We start from the raw sequence: 20,390 nt of genomic DNA on the forward strand, positions 1-20,390 counted from the left end.
TAAATAACATCTCTGGCTTCCTGAAAATGAACCTGTTACCACATTAATTCTTTTAAACATGCCCTTTTTTGAAGGCACAAGTGCAGATTTGCTGCATGAAGAGAGTAGGGAGCCTGGGCTTTGCGCCACCAAATATTCTAGCGAAGCACATTGTTGCAGATAGCCTTTATTCTCGTATCCTGAATGTATAAGGAGATGTTTTTTTTAAAAAAAAACAACCTGCACACAAAGAACAATTTAGATACCAAGTTGCAACTTATTCCAAGTCAAATTGTTGCTCACTATTGTCTACAACATGGGTAGGCAAACTAAGGCCGGGGGCCAAATCCGGCCCAATCGCCTTCTAAATCCAGCCTGTGGACGGTATCAGCGTGTTGTTACATGAGTAGGATGTGTCCTTTTATTTAAAATGCATCTCTGGGTTATTTGTGGGACATAGGAATTTGTTCATTTCCCCCCCAAAAAATATAGTCCGCCCCCCCCACAAGGTCTGAGGGACAGTGGCCTGGCCTCCTGCTGAAAAAGTTTGCTGACCCCTGGTCTACAATGACTGACTCCAGGATTTATGACAACTAATTTTTTCATTGGACTCTGGGATTTAAATCAGATTTTGGCCTTTCGGCTGTACACTCAGGTGTCAGAACTCTGTCCACACACACACACACACAAAAGAATGGAGCACTGACATACCATATAGAATCACAGAGTTGGACGTGATTCAAAAGTCATCTACTCCTGCCTATACCAATACAGGAAAATCTCTGCTTGCAAAAATACCAGGCGCGTAGACTTCCTCAGACAAGTTTGACTGCAGCATTTCAGTTTCCTCCTCCACCACAGCCACTGGGCCCTAGGGACACTGGGTTTAGGAATACAGGGCAATAAAAAGTTAGGATAGTACAGTAACTCTTAGCTGTGCCATGTCATTTTCCTTCTCACCCCTCCCCAAATCTGCTGTGGGGTTTCTTCCCAACTCCCTTAGATTTATTATATATATATATATATAATATTTATTAATAGGTTTTTTTAAAAAATTATAACATAATAAACAAAACATACAAAAAACATCACATTTCATAACATATTTTCTTATCCTTTTTGGACTTTCTCACATCTCCCTCTCCTACGTTCCAAAATATAAAAATTAATTCAGCAATTTATCACCTTGTCCCCACCTTATCTAATTTTCCATTGTTATATCTTAAATTTTAGATATATTCATTTGACTTTTTAAATCTTTTTAGTTTAGCCTAATCATTATCTAAAAGTTGATTTTTTCCTAAATTTAGCTTATCTTCATAGTTCAGTTTATCTAATTCAATGGTGCCAAGTTGTTTGTGATCAAGCATCCTCCTTAACATTCATACAGTTTACAATATTTTTGCAAATAGTCCTTAAATTTCTTCCAATCTTCTTCCACCGTCTCCTCTCCCAGGTCTCGAATTCTGCCAGTCATCTCAGCCAGTTCCATATAGTCTATCAGTTGCATCTGCCATTCTTCCAGTGTGGGTAGATCTTGGGTTTTCCAATGCTTCGCAACGAGTATCCTTGCTGCTATTGTTGCATACATAAAAAATGTTCGGTCATTCCTTAGCACCCTCTGGTCAACGATGCCCAAAAGGAAGGCCTCTGGTTTCTTAGGGAAGGTATACTTAAATACCTTTTTCAGCTCATTGTATATCATTTCCCAGAAGGCCTTAACCCTAGGGCAAGTCCACCAGAGGTGAAAGAACGTTCCTTCACTTTCCCTGCATTTCCAACACTTATTATCAGACAAGTGGTATATTTTTGCAAGTTTGACTGGGGTCATGTACCATCTATATATCATTTTCATTACATTTTCTTTCAAACCATTACATGCAGTGAAATTCAGCCCAATGGTCCATAACTTTTCCCAGTCCTCAAACATAATATTATACCCAATGTCCTGTGCCCACTTTATCATAGCCGATTTAACCATTTCATCTTGTGTGTTCCATTTTAACAGCAAGTTATACATTCTTGAGAGTATCTTAGTCTTAGGCTCTAACAGTTCTGTTTCTAACTTCGATTTTTCCACCTGGAATCCTAACTTTTTATCAAGTTTAAAAACTTCTTTAATCTGAGCATAATGTAACCAATCTCGCACTTTGTCTTTCATTTTCTCCTGACTCTGCAATTTCCAATTATCTCCATCTTTTTCTAATATTTCCCAATACTTCGGCCATTTGGCCTCCATATTGAGTCTTTTCCGGGCCTTAGCTTCCAATGGTGAAAGCCACCTTGGAGTTTTGTTTTCCAATAAGTCTTTGTATTTTGTCCAGACATTGAACACTGCTTTTCTGACAATATGGTTCTTGAAATTCTTATTGATCTTAACCTTGTCATACCCCCAACTCCCTTAGATTTAGAGGGGATATGTGGAGAGAGAAGAGGGTAGGGAAGTCACATTGCGTAGCTAAAAGTCATTGTGTTGTCACAACTGCGTAGCTGGATACCACCCATGGCCTCCAGGTCTCCATTCAAGGATGGCTACTCACAGCCTTGGCCTGGCCTTAACCATTTTACACTTAAGTAACATTAATGGTTTTGGTGATGTTGACAGGCCTTGTGTGAGTCCTTAATATTCCCTTCTTTGTGATGAATTGAATTAGCCTTAGCTTACTGCTATATGGGAGTGTCCCACTGCGCATATTTTTCACATATACATTTTTATTGACTGCCTCTCTATGATGTGTCATTTGCCATGTTTGTTTTTGTGATTGAATGGAACAGCAGCAAGGTAGCAATAAATTTTGTCTAGACAATTTAGTGACAAGTTGGTGTGATGAGCATTAATCTCCCCAAACTCAAACATGCAATGAATAAAATATGGATTACAAACCTTCCAGAACACACGAAGGTTGTAGTGTCCTTCTAACTAACCTACCCAAGAGCTAAACTAAGCAGTCTGGATAGCCTCATTGCTGATCAGGCTTGATTCCAATTACATCAAATCTTTTGTTCCACACAGGTCAAAAAGAAAGGAAGGAAGGAAGAAATGCAATCTAGTAATTCTGTAAACCAAAGATTTGGGATTTCTTTTGTTTTGATTGTTTCTAAAGTAACTTTTGAAATGTTCTGACTAAAAGTATCAAAGGAATTGGCTAGCACATTCCTTCTGCGGTGCATAAAGAGCAAAACTTTAAAGATATTTCAGTCTCATTGTATATCAAGCCAGAGGGAACGTTCCTCATTCATACTGTTAAGGGAAGGTTAATTTCAAAATCTCGTCCATGAAAATTTGAGAGAAGATACATTTTAAAGCTCAGTTTTAAATGAAAAGGAAAATATATTTCTTTTTCCAGATTTCAACAACCGCTGGAGCATTATCAAAGGGCATCCCTAGGTAATCATCATGCCTCGAGATTCCTATATTCAAAAAGGGTTCGATCCAATGGGAAGTTCCATTAAAATCTGTGGGAGATGCTCTGAGTTGCGTGGGAACATAGAAAGCAGTATTGTCTGTACTAACTGGAAGCAGCTTTCCAGGATATCAGACAGGGTTATCTTCCATGGAACATTATATATGTATATTGCCACAGATGGACTCTGTTTTTAGTCATACTTTTAGAGAAAACAATTACCAAAGTTTCAGATAAATTCTTGAGGCTGCAAAACTGTCATGTTGCTCACATCTTTTAAAGCACAATAAAAAGAAAGCATTTAAACCACCTCTGGCATACTTCTTAATAATTTTTGCAGGGAAGATCAGTACAGTTAACAAAGAAATGTTTTAATTTTAATTAGATCTAAATAGGATTATATAAAACACAAAATATTATGCAAAGAAGCTTACGGATGTTAGATTTGCCACTATGGAATGGACCATGCTACAATGGATTGATGGTATTAAAATTCATTGTGTAAATGAGCAGGGGGGCGCAGTACTTATCTATCTAGCAAATACTGTATACTGTTTCCCTGTAAAAGTACCCTCTAAAGTGTTTAATTCATTCATTACTGCTAAATGAATGGATCTAGGAGCAAGTCCAAGAGTCTAGATCAGGAATGGTGAACTCTTGAAGCACCAGACCTTGTTGGACTACAGCTCCCATCATCCCTGGCCATTGGCCAAACTGGCTGGGTCTTATGGGAGTTGCCATCCAACCACATCTGGAGGGCCTCAGGTTTGCCATCCCTGGTCTAGAACATGATCAATCAGATGCAATAAATAAAATTTAGAACAAACTCAGGGGGAAATTAGTTCTCGAAATATCTCATAGAATGCCATTACTTGCAACTAATATGTTTTGACCAGCAAGGATTTATCATAAGAGAAAGAACGGAAAACTAGGAAGAATTGAAGATTTATTTACAGACAATACTTTTACTTTGTGTGGTGAGTTGATTCAACAGGGGTTATGCATTTCTTTTCTTTTTCTTTCTTTCTACAACTTTAAGGCTGTCTGGTATCTATTTAGGCTAATCGGAATCTGCTCAGACCACTTACTGAATTTGAAACACTACATCTTAAAAGGGGTTACTGTCCAAAATATGTGGCAACTTATCAGAAATTCAAGATATATAAGCACAGGAGTTAAAAATAGATGGGGAAATGTTTTGAACAACTATTGCTGATAGGGGCTTGTTTGCTATATGTTATGATGATTTCAACATTTGGAGAAAGGTGAATTTTGAAGGGTGGGCATGTTCTGGTTTTCAGCTTCCTCATCATATCTCTTCTCCATCCCTATGAAGATTTTAAGTGCATTTAGCTGAATTGTCTTATGACCACTGGGGTGCACATTTAGACCCATTCCTGAGGTCATGTGAATTATCTGAACCACTCACACAGTAAAAGTAAACTTCTGTATCTCAGGGAGTTTTTGTATCTATGATGACTCTGCATGCGACTGAGAACCCTGATCTTCCAGGATTCTCAGTCAAGTGAAGAGCTTCTGTGGATACACAATGACCGCTCCCCGCTTAAAACGGGGGGCGCCCTTTGCGTGGACGCGTGCAGCCCCTAGATCTGGAGCAGCTCCAACAGCATAGGCTTGGCTTTGCCTCCCTCAGGTGGGATACCTAGAGGTCTCCGCCTACCTCAGTCAGTTGTCCAATCCCACCTGGGGGAAGCGTTGCCAAGGAGACCAGGCCAGGTAGGGGAGGGATTACCTGCCCCCACAATAGAGGGAGGATCTTACCTGGGAATCCTCACTTGGCTCCAGAGCTTCTCCCACCCTACCCACCCTCAGTTAATGTCTTATTTTGCAGGTTAACTTCACAGGTTTTGCAGGTTAACTTTTCTTCACAGGTATGCGGGCGCTGCTACGTTAAGGTCGCTGTTAAAGGGCCGGAAAGGAATTTCCCTGCATTGGCAGGTTCCCCTTTCCCATAGCAAAACGTCACAGGCCTTGGGCAGAATCCTTTAATCCATCTTCCTCTTTGCAGCGGCGATACCAGGGTTCCCCGTTAAAGGGGTTTTCTGAAGAGAGGCTTTGACCGTACGCCAAAAGGTCGTCATTGCTCTCCCCTGCAGCGGCGGCGTAACAGGGGCGGCTATCTCTGCTTGAACATATGTTCTCCAGAGCCGGCCCATCCCCCACACACACTGGATAACCCTGATGCTCCCTAGGTCCCCGGCTGGGGACTGGGGAGGGAGAACGCCCAATGCCTGAGCCAAGGCCTACCCACATTTGAAATTTAATAAAGTTGTGGCCAATTTAATCCCATAGCACGTTGTCTTGAGTCATTATTCCACATGACGGGGGGGGGCCGCTCGGGATCTGGGGACTCCGCCTGTCCACGCAAAGCTCCCTGCTGCAGAAGTTTCGTTTCATCACACAGTTGCAGTGCCTGGGGCATGTCTCCACAGTGCCACACTACTTGTCTTCCATCTTAGGGTGATAATGTCCGAGGACTACAACCTCTTCGCATTCATTAATTAATTTACACACAATCAAAACCTATAGCACCAACTTTGGGGGTGGGATATCATAGCAGTGCACAGCATAAAATCAACAAGAAAGTTTCTTTCATAAAACAAGTATAAAACAAAACAAAAATCAGTAAATCAGTTTAATACATCTCTGGAGCTCTCCCCTGGGAATGTATGAGTGAGCAGACACCTAAAACTTGTTCCATGGCAAGATGTTAATCTTCGTGGATTATTCATGTACTTGGATACATTATGCTCTAAGCAAAAGTGTGCTAATTGATATCATCACATTTAGTCGGCATTGTTACATGTTGAAATATAATTTGTTTCTTTTAAGGGTTTGGAGAGGGAAACTAAAACTAAAGAGGACCCTGAGCTTTAAACTAAACTTAACAGCTTGTATATTCTTGCAGCAGTTTTTTTTAAAAGGTTGAAATACTTCATTATCCCTGAACTATTTAAAATGAAAGGATTCTATATCTAGTCACAAAGTATAAAAAGGATATGTATTTATATATCTGGGTCTGTGTAGTTGATTGCGCCAAAGGAGTTGATACATCTGCACGCTTTGTTGCAAAATGCGTTGAAATTCAGGGATGAATAAGATCTGCAAGGGAAGGGCTTTCCCAACAGCTGGTCTTGGAGATTTGTCTTTGCATAAAAGTTACGGAGCAAAACTTACCAAAAGCACAAGTTACTTCATCCGAGATTGGCTCCAGCAAGAAATGCTGCTGTTTTCATGGTGCCCATCATTACCTCTGAAGCTGATGTGATTTGTCAGCCTGGATAGCTCAGTTAGTTAGAACATGGTGCTGATAACGCCAAGGTCGCAGGTTCAATTCCCATATGGGACAGCTGCATATTCCTGCAATGCAGGGAGCTGGACTTAATGATTCTCAGGGTCGCTTCCAACTCTTTGATTCTGTGACCACTTTTGAGAGAGAGATGTCAACAATTGAAATGCCACTGTATAACACCTGTGGATTTTTGAGAGCCAGTCCTCAAACATTTTGGAGACTCTGTCCTTGGGGCTCTTAAATTAATGTCAGAAGCATGCACACACCTACATGCTGGACCCTTCTCACTGGGAGGCCAACAGTAGGTGGTGCTAGAAAAAATGACAGGCAGAATCAACTAATTCTAATTTTATCCCCATCCTGCTCCCACCTGAGTTCTACAAGGACATTACAGTGGTACCTCGGGTTAAAGACGCTTCAGGTTACAGACGCGTCAGGTTACAAACTCCGCTAACCCAGAAATAGTACACTGGATTAAGAACTGTGCTTCAGGATGAGAACAGAAATCACGCTGCGGTGGCGGCAGCGGGAGGCCCCATTAGCTAAAGTGGTGCTACAGGTTAAGAACACTTTCAAGTTAAGAACGGACCTCCAGAATGAATTAAGTTCTTAACCCAAGGTACCACTGTACTGATACTGAGGGGGAAGCTAGCAGCCAGGGCTACCCCCCTGGAACTGTTATAAATAAGAAGGCAGGCAGGTGGGGGCTGGTTGAGATCAGTACCCCCATCAGCTCAAATGGGCCATCCTTTGCTGAACTCGCTTGCATCAGTAAAGACTTAGGATATTGATGTGAACCAATATATTGGAGCATCTCCACCAGACCAACCACAAGCAACAATCCAAGGACAAATCTGAGCTAGGGCATGTGGTTTGTCTAGAGCAAAACAAACCATGAGCCAGGGTTCAACATACTACTAAGGCAAACTATGGTTTGATAGCATGGCAGCCAGAAGAATAGGGGAGAGGCAGAGCAGATGAACATTTTTGCTGTGGATATCTGCACACTCATGCATCTATGCTCAGCTTAACATTGCATCCCATACCAGCTTTTCTGTGTTTTAGTTAACATTCCAATTTCATTTAAATGGGGAAGTTATCCTAACAAAAACTGAAATCCCATTGATTTGTATAAAGCAGACTGGATAAAGCAGATTATGTTTATGTCAGATTTATGTCAGTTCAGTTGTAGGTGCAACTGCAACTGCGTAGAACAAATCATAGCTGCACATGAATGAGATTGTATGAATTGCTTCATTTCTTCCCTCTCTCTCTCTTTCCATTCTAGTTTCAACATTTAACATCTGAAGGAGGTAAGTACTGTCCATCTTTGATGATGGATGGGCCACTGTTTCCAACATTTTAAGCATGCATGTATGTGTTTCTCAAAGTCAGCCTAATGAAAAAGGTTTCCACTGTGGCGATGTGCTAATGCCCTGCGATCGGTATTACCTAAATAAATGGCATACAAGTGGTGCTTCTTCTACATTGGCCAGAGATGTTAAATCAAAAGAAACTCCGTCTGGCAAGGTGCATTAAAGCTGCCGGTGCTGAGTGCCTGAGCCAAGTCTGTAGCTCTTTCAGGCACTGCCACTGGCATCCCTCATCCATGCTGAATGGGATCTAGTAACATCTGGCAGGCCACAGGTTACCCACCTCTGAGGGAGTGTGCGCACTATATAATAATAGAGGACACACCTGTAGAATGTCTAGTAATACAGTTCCCCACCCCTAATGTGTCTGAAACCTCGCATGAATGCAGCCTTCTTGGTGACTGCTCTCGGGCTCTGAAACTCCTTGCCCAGGGAGGCCCAACTAACCCCATCTCTAATGACCTCCCATTGTAGCCGACATCCTTACTTAGAAAGGCAAAATAAAGATCAATAAACTGATTTGTAAATATATTGACAGTGGGTTTTTCCCAAAAGTAAAAGACCACAGGTTGCTTTTATTGACGTTTTACAAAACTCATTTTCGTGTTATTTATTTTGTACTGTATTGCTGTCTTATTGCATTTTCTTATAGTTTATTGTATTCATGCTATTGACATCAGCTGTCTTGCTCGCCATCGGTAGAAAGGCAGGATGTAAATTTTAACAGAGGAAGATTTGCAAGTGTACCTCTGCGGCCTTCGCTTTCCCCTGGTGTGCAAAGAACTCCCACAAATGATCTCTGTAACGCTTGGTTCTGTGAATACTCCCAGGAAGTGTCAATGTTAGCGATGCATCATAAATGCTGCATGCTGGTGACACCCATTCCATCGGAATCGGGAGAGACTGTTAAGGTGCTGGACAGGTGTGGAAGCAGTGATGGATTGGATAGGGGCTATGGAACTGAGTCTGAATGCTGATAACACAGAAGTACTGTGGATTGTGTACAATCTTTTCTGGGAAGGGTTGCATTCCTTCTGAAGGAACAGGTTCATAGGCTGGGAATTATTATTATTATTATTATTATTATTATTAATAATAATAATAATATCCGCCCATCTGGCTGGGTTTCCCCAGTACTGTGCTCTGTGGCTTGGAGAGCCTATGCCAACTTAGCCCGATTCGTCAGCTACAGCCTTACGTAGACCAGCTTTTAAAAATGTTTTCAGTAGTGATCATTGGCTCCTTTGGGAGGAAGGGCAGGAAACAAGTTAAACTACATAGAGATTTTATTACAATAAAGAGATAACTATTAAAAAAAATATTATAATTATCACTGGTGCTCTGTTATCAGAAAAGAAACATATATACACAGTGAAAAGGGTCAAATGTAGTCAATCATGTATTGTTCCTGTTGATCCCTCCCCCCTATATATATATATATATGCCCTTAAATTAAGTATATTTTGACAATGGCATCAGTTCTATAAACTGGAACAGTCACAAATCCTTGGTTTTGTTTGGGATTTAAAAGATCCAGAGATCAAGCAGGAAGTGACCGGCTGGAGCTTAGATCCTTAACAAGAGAGGTGTTTTATCTTTCTTTCTTATAACAAAAGGACAAGCACCTAACCTCTGAAGCAGGATCACAAAGGATGGGTTCTTTGTAGAGGTCTACGAGAATAGCAGAGCACCTTTGGGAAAGAATGTTTTTTAGGCTTAGAATTTTTTTAAAAAAGAAGGAGAGAGAGAGAGAGAGAGAGAGAGAGAGAGAGAGAGAGAGGAAAAAGAAAAGTAGATTGCCTTCTCATACTGCTGTAATGTAATATTTTAATTATAGTTTTCAGTGCACTTCAGAGAGTGCCCCTACAGGACTGCTAATTAACCAAGTTGTTCAGCTTTCAAATAGTATCAATCAAAGGATTGCTGGAAATGTCTGGATCTCATTTTCGGAGATTAGAGCATAAAAGAAGGACACTTTGCTCCATTGTTACTCAACTTAAGAGGTCATATATAATGGGCACCACTTGTGTTATTAAAATCTCAGGTGACGTCAGGATGATGTGCCTGCTCTGGAAAGAGTTTAGGCATTGTGCCTTTTTAAAAAGCATGGAAAATATCCTATTCCTTTTTAAGACTCTTCCAAAAATTTGTGCTGAAAACTGAAGTGAACTGGACAGCCGTGGGCCTCCAAGAGATTTCAAAACTAATTTTGCATGCCCAATCCCAGGTAGTGGTCATCGTTCAAATATGAGCTGGGCATATATCTTTCATGTAATAAAATGGAGGGGATAATTTATATTGTGAATATCAAATAAATTGTAATATATTTAAATGTACCACTCTTAGTATTTATTTTTTAAAAATGCTGGAAATAAAATCACAAGCCTATTCATATTTGTGTACCAGCAGTTATAATTATCATATCCCATAAAATACTACTTGCCTCTGGGTATGAATTAATCTTTCAATTTTGCTTCCTCTCAACTTATTGTTTTCCCAGTCTTGTCATTTCCACATCAGCTGGCAATTTATTTTTTTATCAGAGCATGTCAGACAGGTGACTAAGGTAGGCCTGGGTGATATATCAACATATTACCCAGGACCAGTAGGAGGAGCAGACCAAGATGTCGACTTCACTCAGTGACAGGGTGGATAAAAATCAATGATTTTTTAATTTTAAACATTTTTATTATTTAAATCAGATTTTTAAAAATTTAAATTGGATTTTTAAAATAAAATGCTTCTGGAGGAAAAATCTTTCTAAAGAGTTTTCTATTTAAGTTACATTATTGTCCAGAGGCTATTCATCAGGAAATAAAGATTTGTTTTAAGTTTTTCATGTGTGCTAAAACTCAGTCTAAATTTAAAAACAAAACAAAACACTAAACCGTTTAACCACATCAGTTAACAAACATGGATACATATGCTATAATGTTATTGTTTTAGTTAAATAAATTGTTTACATTGTGATTAAGGAAACAATTGTTTTTCTCCTTCCAATAAAGTACAGCAGAAAAGTTGTCCAAATATAAACAGTTAACTTATTAAACCTCACAATAATTTTATAATTACCTGTCTATGTATTTCTAATAGTATAACCAAATCAGTATTTTTTGATATAACTGGAAAAACTACTCTGGAAATTGATTATTTCAAAAATGAAACCTTCATCCAGTTGTAAATATTAAGATTATACCAGCAAGAATGAGTCTCTCTGTAAAAAAAAAAGATTTAAATCAAGTGTTACTTACTGATTCCATGGCAGAGCCATGGAAGGGATCATTTTGGACTCACAGCTGTCAATTGAGGCGTTGAGGCGCAGGTTAATTCTGTGTCCAGGGCGGCTGTCTACCAGCTCTATCCGGTATGCAGGCTGAGAGCCTACCTGCCTGCGGACTGTCTTGCCAGAGTGGTGCATGCTCTAGTTATCTCCCACTTGGACTATTGCAATGCGCTCTACGTGGGGCTACCTTTGAAGGTGACCCGGAAACTGCAATTAATCCACAACGCGGCAGCTAGACTGGTGACTGGGAGCAGCCACCGAGACCACATAACACCGGTCCTGAGAGATCTGCATTGGCTCCCAGTACGTTTCCAAACACAATTCAAAGTGTTGGTGCTGACCTTTAAAGCCCTAAATGGCCTCCGTCCTGTATACCTGAAGGATCGTCTCTGCCCCCATCGTTCAGCCCGGACACTGAGATCCAGCGCTGAGGGCCTTCTGGAGGTTCCCTCATTGCGAGAAGTGAGGTTACAGGGAACCAAACAGAGGGCCTTCTTGGTAGTGGTGCCCGCCCTGTGGAATGCCCTCCCTTCACATGTGAAGGAAATAAGCAGCTATCCTATCTTTAAAAGACATCTGAAGGCAGCCCTATTTATGGAATTTTTTAGTATTTAATGCTGTATTGTTTTAAACACTTGATTGGAAGCTGCAAAGAGTGGCTGGGGAAACTCAGCCAGATGGGCGGGGTATAAATAATAATAAATTATTATTATTATTATTATTATTATTATTATTATTATTATTATTATTATCCCCACTGCTCTCTCCACTCGTCTGGGAGCAGGGGGAGAACCAGGTTTGAGCCAGTGTGGTGTAGTGGTTAAGAGCAGTGGACTCGTAATCTGGTGAACCGGGTTCGCATCTCCGCTCCCCCATATGCAGCTGCTGGGTGACCTTGGGCCAGTCACACTTCTCTGAAGTCTCTCAGCCCCACTCACCTCACAGAGTGTTTGTTGTGGGGGAGGAAGGGAAAGGAGAATGTTAGCCGTTTTGAGATTCTTTCGGGTAGTGATAAAGCGCTATATCAAATCCAAACTCTTCTTCTCCTGCACCCCAGCTGAGCAGTACAAACAAGCTGCCTTGTCCCAGCCCTCTAGGCGCTGGGGTGAAATTGCCTCAGCTCCCAAGGTGAGAGCTGCGGCAATTTCACCTGGCGCCTCGCAGGCTGAGGCCAACGCAGCTTTTTTTTTCAACAGTGCGGTATATCGCCAGACCTGGTGATATACCGCAATGTTGAAAAGCTGATATCGCCCAGCCATAGACCAGGTTTATAATGTTGATGGTGCTGATCTATCCCTGCACACCTCTGGATTTGGACCACAGTCTGTAAAGGTTGAAGCAATTCTGGTATAAACACATTCCAGGTACAGATGAGTATAATCCGAATTCCCTTATTGCCCTCCTGTGTCCTTTCAATTAAAATAACAATTGACTTGTGAGCATTAAGCAAATTCTGAATCCCAGTTATTGGTAAGGCATGAGTTTCTCTTCTGCAGAGGTTTTGTACGGGTAGCAAACATTTAAATGTTGGGACCTATACCTACATGCAAAAGCTCATTACAGTATTTCAAACTATTCCCATCTTTAATGTGTATTTTGGAAATAAAAAGTCATTTCTTCTTCAAACAACGTAATAACAAAAAATGTGACTGCTGGCATCGCAATGCTCTTGAGTAATTTGTAATTCTTTAGGTTAAAAAAAAAATCCTTTCAGTTCCTCAGTAGTGTGTTTATCTTGCTAAGCCATGTAGCGTTAAAGCTTTGTGGATTAATGACTTTGAATCTGGAAAGTTGCTTCTGATTAGACATTCTCTTGGCTGCTGCTGCCATTTCTTTACTTCTTCTACACAATAACAAACATGATTAGTTCCAATATATCATGCTCTCCTTAACCTGCTTATAATTGGGAGAATCTACTGTACATATCCTTAAAGTCAAACTCACTCCGAAGATTGACAAGTAATTACAAGAGAAGCGGTCTCATCTCTGGTAATTACAGTTGTCACCATCAATCCAATTAACCAGGATAACTAACTCAATGGACTGTAGTCATCAAAGCTTTGCTGCTAAATCCAGATTGCTTTGTAAGGGGTTTTGTTGTAGAGGGGGGGGTATTCGCTGAGATTTTTCAGTTTCCCAAAATAGTTTAAAGTGAGAGGATAATGGACGTTTTTGAAGAGAAATCACATCCCGCCCCCCGGCTCCACAATGATGGGCCTTTTTTTGGCCTTCTCATTCTGTCTCTCTGACTAGCCCTCCTCTCTAGTTGCCATTGGTTGATCTTCTCTGACATCACAGAGAGTCTAGGCAGCCTTGGGCCAGGGAAGTGAGATCTTAGAATTCAAATTACACAGTCCATGAGGAGTTTTAAATTAAGTCATAGAAGCATTGTCCATACACTGTGGGTTATATCAAATATTACTCCCGCTCAGAGTACATCTGTTCCAATTAATGGACACAACTAACTTAGGTCTTTTAATTTCTATGGGTCTACTCTGAGCACATGGCTGTCAGAGGAGTGTTGGGAACCAGGTCCTGACAGCAGACATGTAAAGATAATTAATTCACCTGTCGGCCACACAACTTGTCAGATGCAATCCATGGCCACGTCCCACGTATGATGGATCTGTCTTGCCAGAAATCGTTCATTTGTTTGCATCCTTCAGAAAACATTCCGAAAGCTAGCCCATTTCATTTGAAGGAGAAGCCTTCATCTTGCTTTCATTCTGGTCTAATCTGCTGTCCTGCAATCTTCCATGTTTACCCAAGGCAATGACAAAGCTGGCCCGGTTGACAGGCTTTCCCATCCCCCTCCTTCCCCCGACCCGTCTCCATCTGCTACTCATCGATTTCCTGTTATATTTTTAGCTACGTTCATTTTAAATAGAGTGCGCCATAATGACATCTTGGGGGGGGGGAGAGACTGTCTAGGCCTACTGTGTACATCATTGCACACCCCACACAAGCACTATTGTTTACCGTACTTTTTTGCTCTATAAGACTCACTTTTTCCCTCCTAAAAAGTAAGGGGAAATGTGTGTGTGTCTTATGGAGTGAATGCAGGCTGCGCAGCTATCCCAGAAGCCAGAACAGCAAGATTGCTGCTTTCACTGCACAGCGATCCCTCTTGCTGTTCTGGCTTCTGAGATTCAGAATATTTTTATTCTTGTTTTCCTCCTCCAAAAACTAGGTGTGTATTGTGGTCTGGTGCATGTTATAGAGCGAAAAATACGGTATATACCAAGCCGGAAAGAACTGCAACCCCTTTTGCATCAACCCGCTAGCCCTGTTTGGGAATTCAAGAAAGGCAGCATTAATTGTTCTAGGAAGGAGAGTGGAACCTCAGACACTCATTCTGCTAATGCTACCCTATCCCCCAGGTTGCCCAACCCACAATGCCACCCACAGGTCAGTGAAGGCTGGTCAGTTATGGCATATGTGACAGTACCCTACCAACCCCTGTTTACCCTCAGCCAATCCCTACCCGCCGATCTTCTAACTTACAACCAGTCCAGGGAGTTCAAAAGCATTGCCTGCCAACTTCCTTCGTTATTAGTACAGCGGTACCTCGGGTCACATACGTTTCAGGTTACAGACTCCGCTAACCCAGAAGTATTACCTCGGGTTAAGAACTTTGCTTCAGGATGAGAACAGAAATCGGGCTCCGGCGGTGCGGCGGCAGCAGGAGGCCCCATTAGCTAAAGTAGTGCTACAGGTTAAGAACAGTTTCAGGGTAAGAACGGACCTCCAGAACAGATTAAGTACTTAACCTGAGGTACCACTGTATTAGCATTAGCATTAGTATTTATATTTATATACGGTGGTACCTCAGGTTACATACGCTTCAGGTTTCATACGCTTCAGGTTACAGACTCCGCTAACCCAGAAGTAGTACCTCAGGTTAAGAACTTTGCTTCAGGATGAGAACAGAACGGCAGCAGCGGGAGGCCCCATTAGCTAAAGTGAGCTTCAGGTTAATAACAGTTTCAGGTTAAGTACAGACTTCTGGAACGAATTAAGCACTTAACCTGAGGTACCACTGTACTGCCCCATATCCACAGGTCTCAGGGCAGTTCACAAGATAAAATCAGAATATAAAACCACAAAATACGTTATCAAAATATTAAAAAATTCCAATAACACACACACACACACACACACACTTTAAAAGGGCATAGAATGTCAGTCAAATCAACCAAAGGCCTGGTTAAAAAGGAACGTTTTTGCCTGGTGCCTAAAGGTGTGTAATGAAAGTGCCAAGCAAACTTCCCTGGGGAGAGCATTCCACAGACGGGGAGCCGCTGGTGAGAAGGCCCCGTTCTCATGTTGCCACCCTCTGGGCCTCTCGAGGAGGCGGCACACGAAGATGATATCAGGGTCAAGGGTAGGTTCATATGGAAAGAGGCGATCCTTGAGGTTTGGCGGTCCTGAGCCATTTAAGGCTTTATAGGTCAAAACCAGCACTTTGAATTGGGCACGGAAACTAGTTGGTAGCCAGTGTAGTCAGACCAGGATTGGTGTAATATGTTCAAACTGTCTTGCTCCAGTGAGCAACCTGGCCGCTGAATTCCACACTAGCTGATGTTTCCAAACCGTCTTCAGAGGCAGTCCTACATATAACGCATTGCAGTAATCTAACCTTGAGGTTACCAGAGCATAGACAACAGTAGTTAGGCTATTTGTGTCCAGATAGGGGCATAGCTGGGCCATCAGCCGAAGCTGATGGAAGGCACTCCGGGGCACTGAAGCCACCTGGGTCTCGAGCTACAACAAAAGATCCAGGAGAACCTCCAAGCTACGAACCTGTCCTTCCGAAGAAGCATAACTCCATCAAGAGCAAGCAGCCTTGCACCCCATCTGCTTTTTGAAACTAGAAGGGACTTTAAAAGCTATTTATAGCGGGGCACGTGATGGTTGCCATTTGTGTCGACATGCGTGTTCTTTGTGGGACAAAGAATGAAAAGAAGACCTGTTGAGTGTACACGAGCATCCACATAGGTAGACTGCTTTGTTTGTTAATGTCGAATCTGAAAGCTCACGGTGCACGCTGTAAGATAAAGGCACAAGTTTCACAAAGCCATCACTTTGGGGGAGCAACCAATAGGGGGCACCCTCAGAATCATTATCATCATGAAAACACTAACATTGCAGCATATGTCTTGGCGCGTTGGTGTGCGTTTTGCAACAAGTATCTGTTATGTACTGAAGTTCTCACCCTGGGCCAGCAGGGGGATACTGTAGATAGTTATGCAAATAAGAGATTGAAAGTGACGTTCAGTGATTGGATAGTTTTAGAAAATTGTTACAGTTACGTTGTACTGGAGCTCTATATAAGCAGGCTGACTGAACCCTTCAGTTCAGTTCTGTTCTGGCCTGTGAATAAACAAGAGCTGTTTGAAGAATCGCTGTGTCGTCTGATATGTTCACCCACAACTTAACAGTATCCTCCGGCTCAGGGCCCCAAACCCAAAGGAAACATTACCGTTCTGGGAGTCTAAGAAAAATGCTCTATTTAAGAATGGGTGTTCTGCCACAAAAGCTGTGACACTTCCTCAAATGGTTGGGGGAAGTTGTCCTTTCATCTTTTGTTACTTTGCTATGGCTTTATGAAGTGTAGCACCATACGTATCTTTCGGCATTCCCTCCTCTGTGCTGATATAGCTATAAATAAGGGAAACTACAGCAACCGACGCTTGAAAATGCAAGGCCTCATCCCAGCTCTTTTTTCTTTAGTTCCTTCGGCAATATAACCCGTGCACAGTAGATAAAAACCCTGGAGTCACTCTGCTCTCTTATTGACCTCATTGGTAGCGAAATTTATTACAGCAAATCCCCTATAAAAATGGCTCCAATCATTTCAAGACTTTACAGGGGGAAAATATTGCTACTAAATTGTTTTTTTGTTTGTTCCTTTCCTTCAGCCTCAGCATCACTGTACTCTAGCTCTCCTGGCTAAGTCTAAGCCATGCCTGTCTTAGCTGTAAGGCAGGTTTATGATGCCCCCTTGTCAGGTTTCTGACTCTACTTCTGTTTGCATGGCTGCCACAGAAAATATAGCGGAGCTGGTCGGTATGATGATGTTGTGCTACATGTACAGTGGTACCTCTGGTTACGTACCTGAAACTGTTCTTAACTGAAGCACCACTTTAGCTAATGGGGCCTCCTGCTGCTGCTGCGCCGCCGGAGCATGATTTCTGTTCTCATCCTGAAGCAAAGTTCTTAACCCGAGGTACTATTTCTGGGTTAGCGGAGTCTGTAACCTGAAGCATATGTAACCCGAGGTACCACTGTATATCATATTGACTCTCTTACACAAAGGTACAGGTTTCACTCGCAAGCACCCCTGAATGTTGATGGTTCAGGATCAATCACCGGATGACCACCTGTCTAGCTTGTTTTCTTATTTTTAAAAATGTTCCAAATTGGTAATAGTCAGATAAATTTGTCACCCTTCTTTTTTTCCCTTTGTACATGGAAGGCTTGCAAAGTGACCTGCTTTTTTTACACCTGCTAAATGGCTGGGGAATGATTTTGTTCACATAAAGAATGAATGAGCTCAGGAAAGCATGTTTTGGTGCAGGTGGGGGGTGAAAGGACATCCAGCAAGGATGCAGCTGTCCTTGTTGAAATCCCCGCCTGTTAGCAGCCCCAACCATCATCACCGCAAAGTGGCAAAGATTCCCTACCTCCTCCCCTTCCCCCTTCAGACACCAGATGGCCCACAAAGGAACCATATGGGAAGCTTTGATAGTGGATAAATTTACCTATCCAAAGACAGACAAACACATGGCCCATTTTGGAATATGAGCTCCTTTATTCACAAGACTCTAAATTGAATGAGTCCAAACAACCCATATCCTTGGCATCCTTCGCGCCTTACCAGAGGGATTGAGTTACTTTATGTACTATATTTCCTCACGGTAGTGTTTATAGTGCCAATGAAGGGGGAAGACCTTTGGACGTCGTCACTATGGAGCCATATGCACTATCATGCCTGATACAAAAATATTCCCATCTGTAGCGTGATGGTACTCTAGGCTCACCGTAAAATCAAGGGGAGTGGGGTGTATAAGAAGAAAATACAGACCATTGACTGATCGGTAATGCACAATGCATCCAGGTTTTTCTTTTCCTCAATTTGGACTGATGCTGGTTTGGGGGGGGGGGGGACTTAGCAATGCACAGTCTTTCCTAAGAAATGACAGAACAGATATGGCTTACATTGTGTCTACACCGCTTCCCAAACCAGTGGGAGTGAAGAAACACAAGTGTCTACACCATGGGTAGACAAACTAAGGCCCGGGGGCCAGATCCAGCCCAATCGCCTTCTAAATCCACCCCACAGACGGTCCAGGAATCAGCATGTTTTTACATGAGTAGAATATGTGCTTTTATTTAAAATGCATCTTTCAGTTATTTGTGGGGCATAGGAATTTGTTCATTCCCCCCAAAAAATATATAGTCCAGCCCCCCACAAGGTTTGAGGGACTGTGGACTGGCCCCCTGCTGAAAAAGTTTGCTGACCCCTGGTCTACGCAGCCTTATATAGCCTTATGGGACAAGCAGAAAAATGTGGATTTCCCCCTCCAAAATATGAGACTTAGTACGCAAGTAGCTCAGGGGAGGCTGAAATAATTTTGCAATTTTATTTACAAAAAAAAAAAAAAAAAAACCTTTTAACTCCCTTGCAACAAATTGCAGCATTAAATTTTCGAGATCCATGGTTCTTTAGGTGTGATACAGGACGCCCAAAGAGAGTCAAAGACAGATATGACAGAGACACAAGCTTCTCCCTCCCCTAATTCTCACAACTAGTTAACCCATTCCCAAGGCAACAATCTGATGGCGTGTAAACTTTCCTCCTATTGATAGGTACAGCTTAATGGGGGGGAAACATAGTTAGAGAATCGCCGTGAAGCAAAAGCTCCAAGCAGTGTTATGTGATAACTGTGATCACATTTTGAATAACTGCAGCTTGGACGATTGTACAAGCCAAGTACCACTCTGTGATTTCTTTCTCTATTAATGTAGATATAAATTAATTGCTTGCTTTTTCTACTTTTAACACAGAAAGCCACTTGCAGGCAAAGAGGCAGGTAAGAAAAAAAAAAGGATGGCAGTGTTCAACTCTAATATTAAAAGCATATGCAAGACTGTTTAATTGAAACATCATATCGGCATAAGGCAGAAACCACATGGCATTAGTATATTGGAAAAGGCAAAATGCCACCAGTATCTCACCATCTAACACATGGGTAGGCAAACTAAAGCCTGAGGGGCCGGATCCAGGGCAATCCAGTCAGATGGATGGCATATAAATAATAAAATTATCATCACCATCACCACCCACAGTGATTCTGTGGAGCAGTCTGTCCCTTTTGAGATTTCTTTTTTTAAAAAAAGCTTTTTATTAACAATTTTCACGTAACAAATTATTCAAACAAATCATCTTCATTATCCCCCCCCATTTTTCCCTCCCACCTCCCCAACAATCCATCCCTCCCCCCCAAGACATCCCTCAGCTCCTCTCTCTGATTTCTCAATCAATTTTAACTTCTGCATATTATAAAATTGTATACATCCTTATATTATCTGTCTACTATATTAACCCTTAATAAATTTGTGTATGTTTATTCAAAACCTGCCAAGGAGTCCAATTCATATTGTTGTCTTTTAAAATAATTTATGAAAGGTTCCCATTCTTCTTTAAAGTCATAGTTGTCCTTGTCTCATAGTTTGCATGTCAATTTCACCAGTTCTGCATAGTTCATTAATTTCTCTTGGCACTGTTCTTTTGTCAATATTTCCTCATTCTTCCATCCTTGTGCATTCAAGTCTCTTGCCGCTGTTGTTGCATACATAAATAAATTATTTATTTTCCTTGGCAGGTCTTGTCCTACAATCCCTAACAGAAAAGCCTCCGTTTTCTTAATGAATGTTATTTTAAACATCTTCTTCAGCTCATTATATATCATTTCCCAGAATTTTTTAATTTCTCTGCATTCCCACCACATATGATAAAAGGTCCCTTCCTTTTC

General features: G+C 41.6%; 1 protein-coding gene across 8 annotated transcripts in view; it reads left to right on the forward strand.

Annotated features, from left to right (window-relative positions):
* The window catches only part of SEMA6D (semaphorin 6D), a 441,818-nt gene that overhangs the window by 249,236 nt on the left and 172,192 nt on the right, over nucleotides 1-20,390 (forward strand). For all 8 annotated transcript variants that reach the window (XM_079953190.1, XM_079953199.1, XM_079953197.1 and 5 more), the window contains exon 4: nucleotides 7,985-8,009. The gene's annotated coding sequence lies outside the window, so the exon portion shown is untranslated. The remainder of the gene's footprint in view (nucleotides 1-7,984; nucleotides 8,010-20,390) is intronic.

This window comes from Podarcis cretensis, assembly GCF_951804945.1.
Source record: "Podarcis cretensis genome assembly, chromosome: 14".
Taxonomy (NCBI): Eukaryota; Metazoa; Chordata; class Lepidosauria; order Squamata; family Lacertidae; genus Podarcis; species Podarcis cretensis.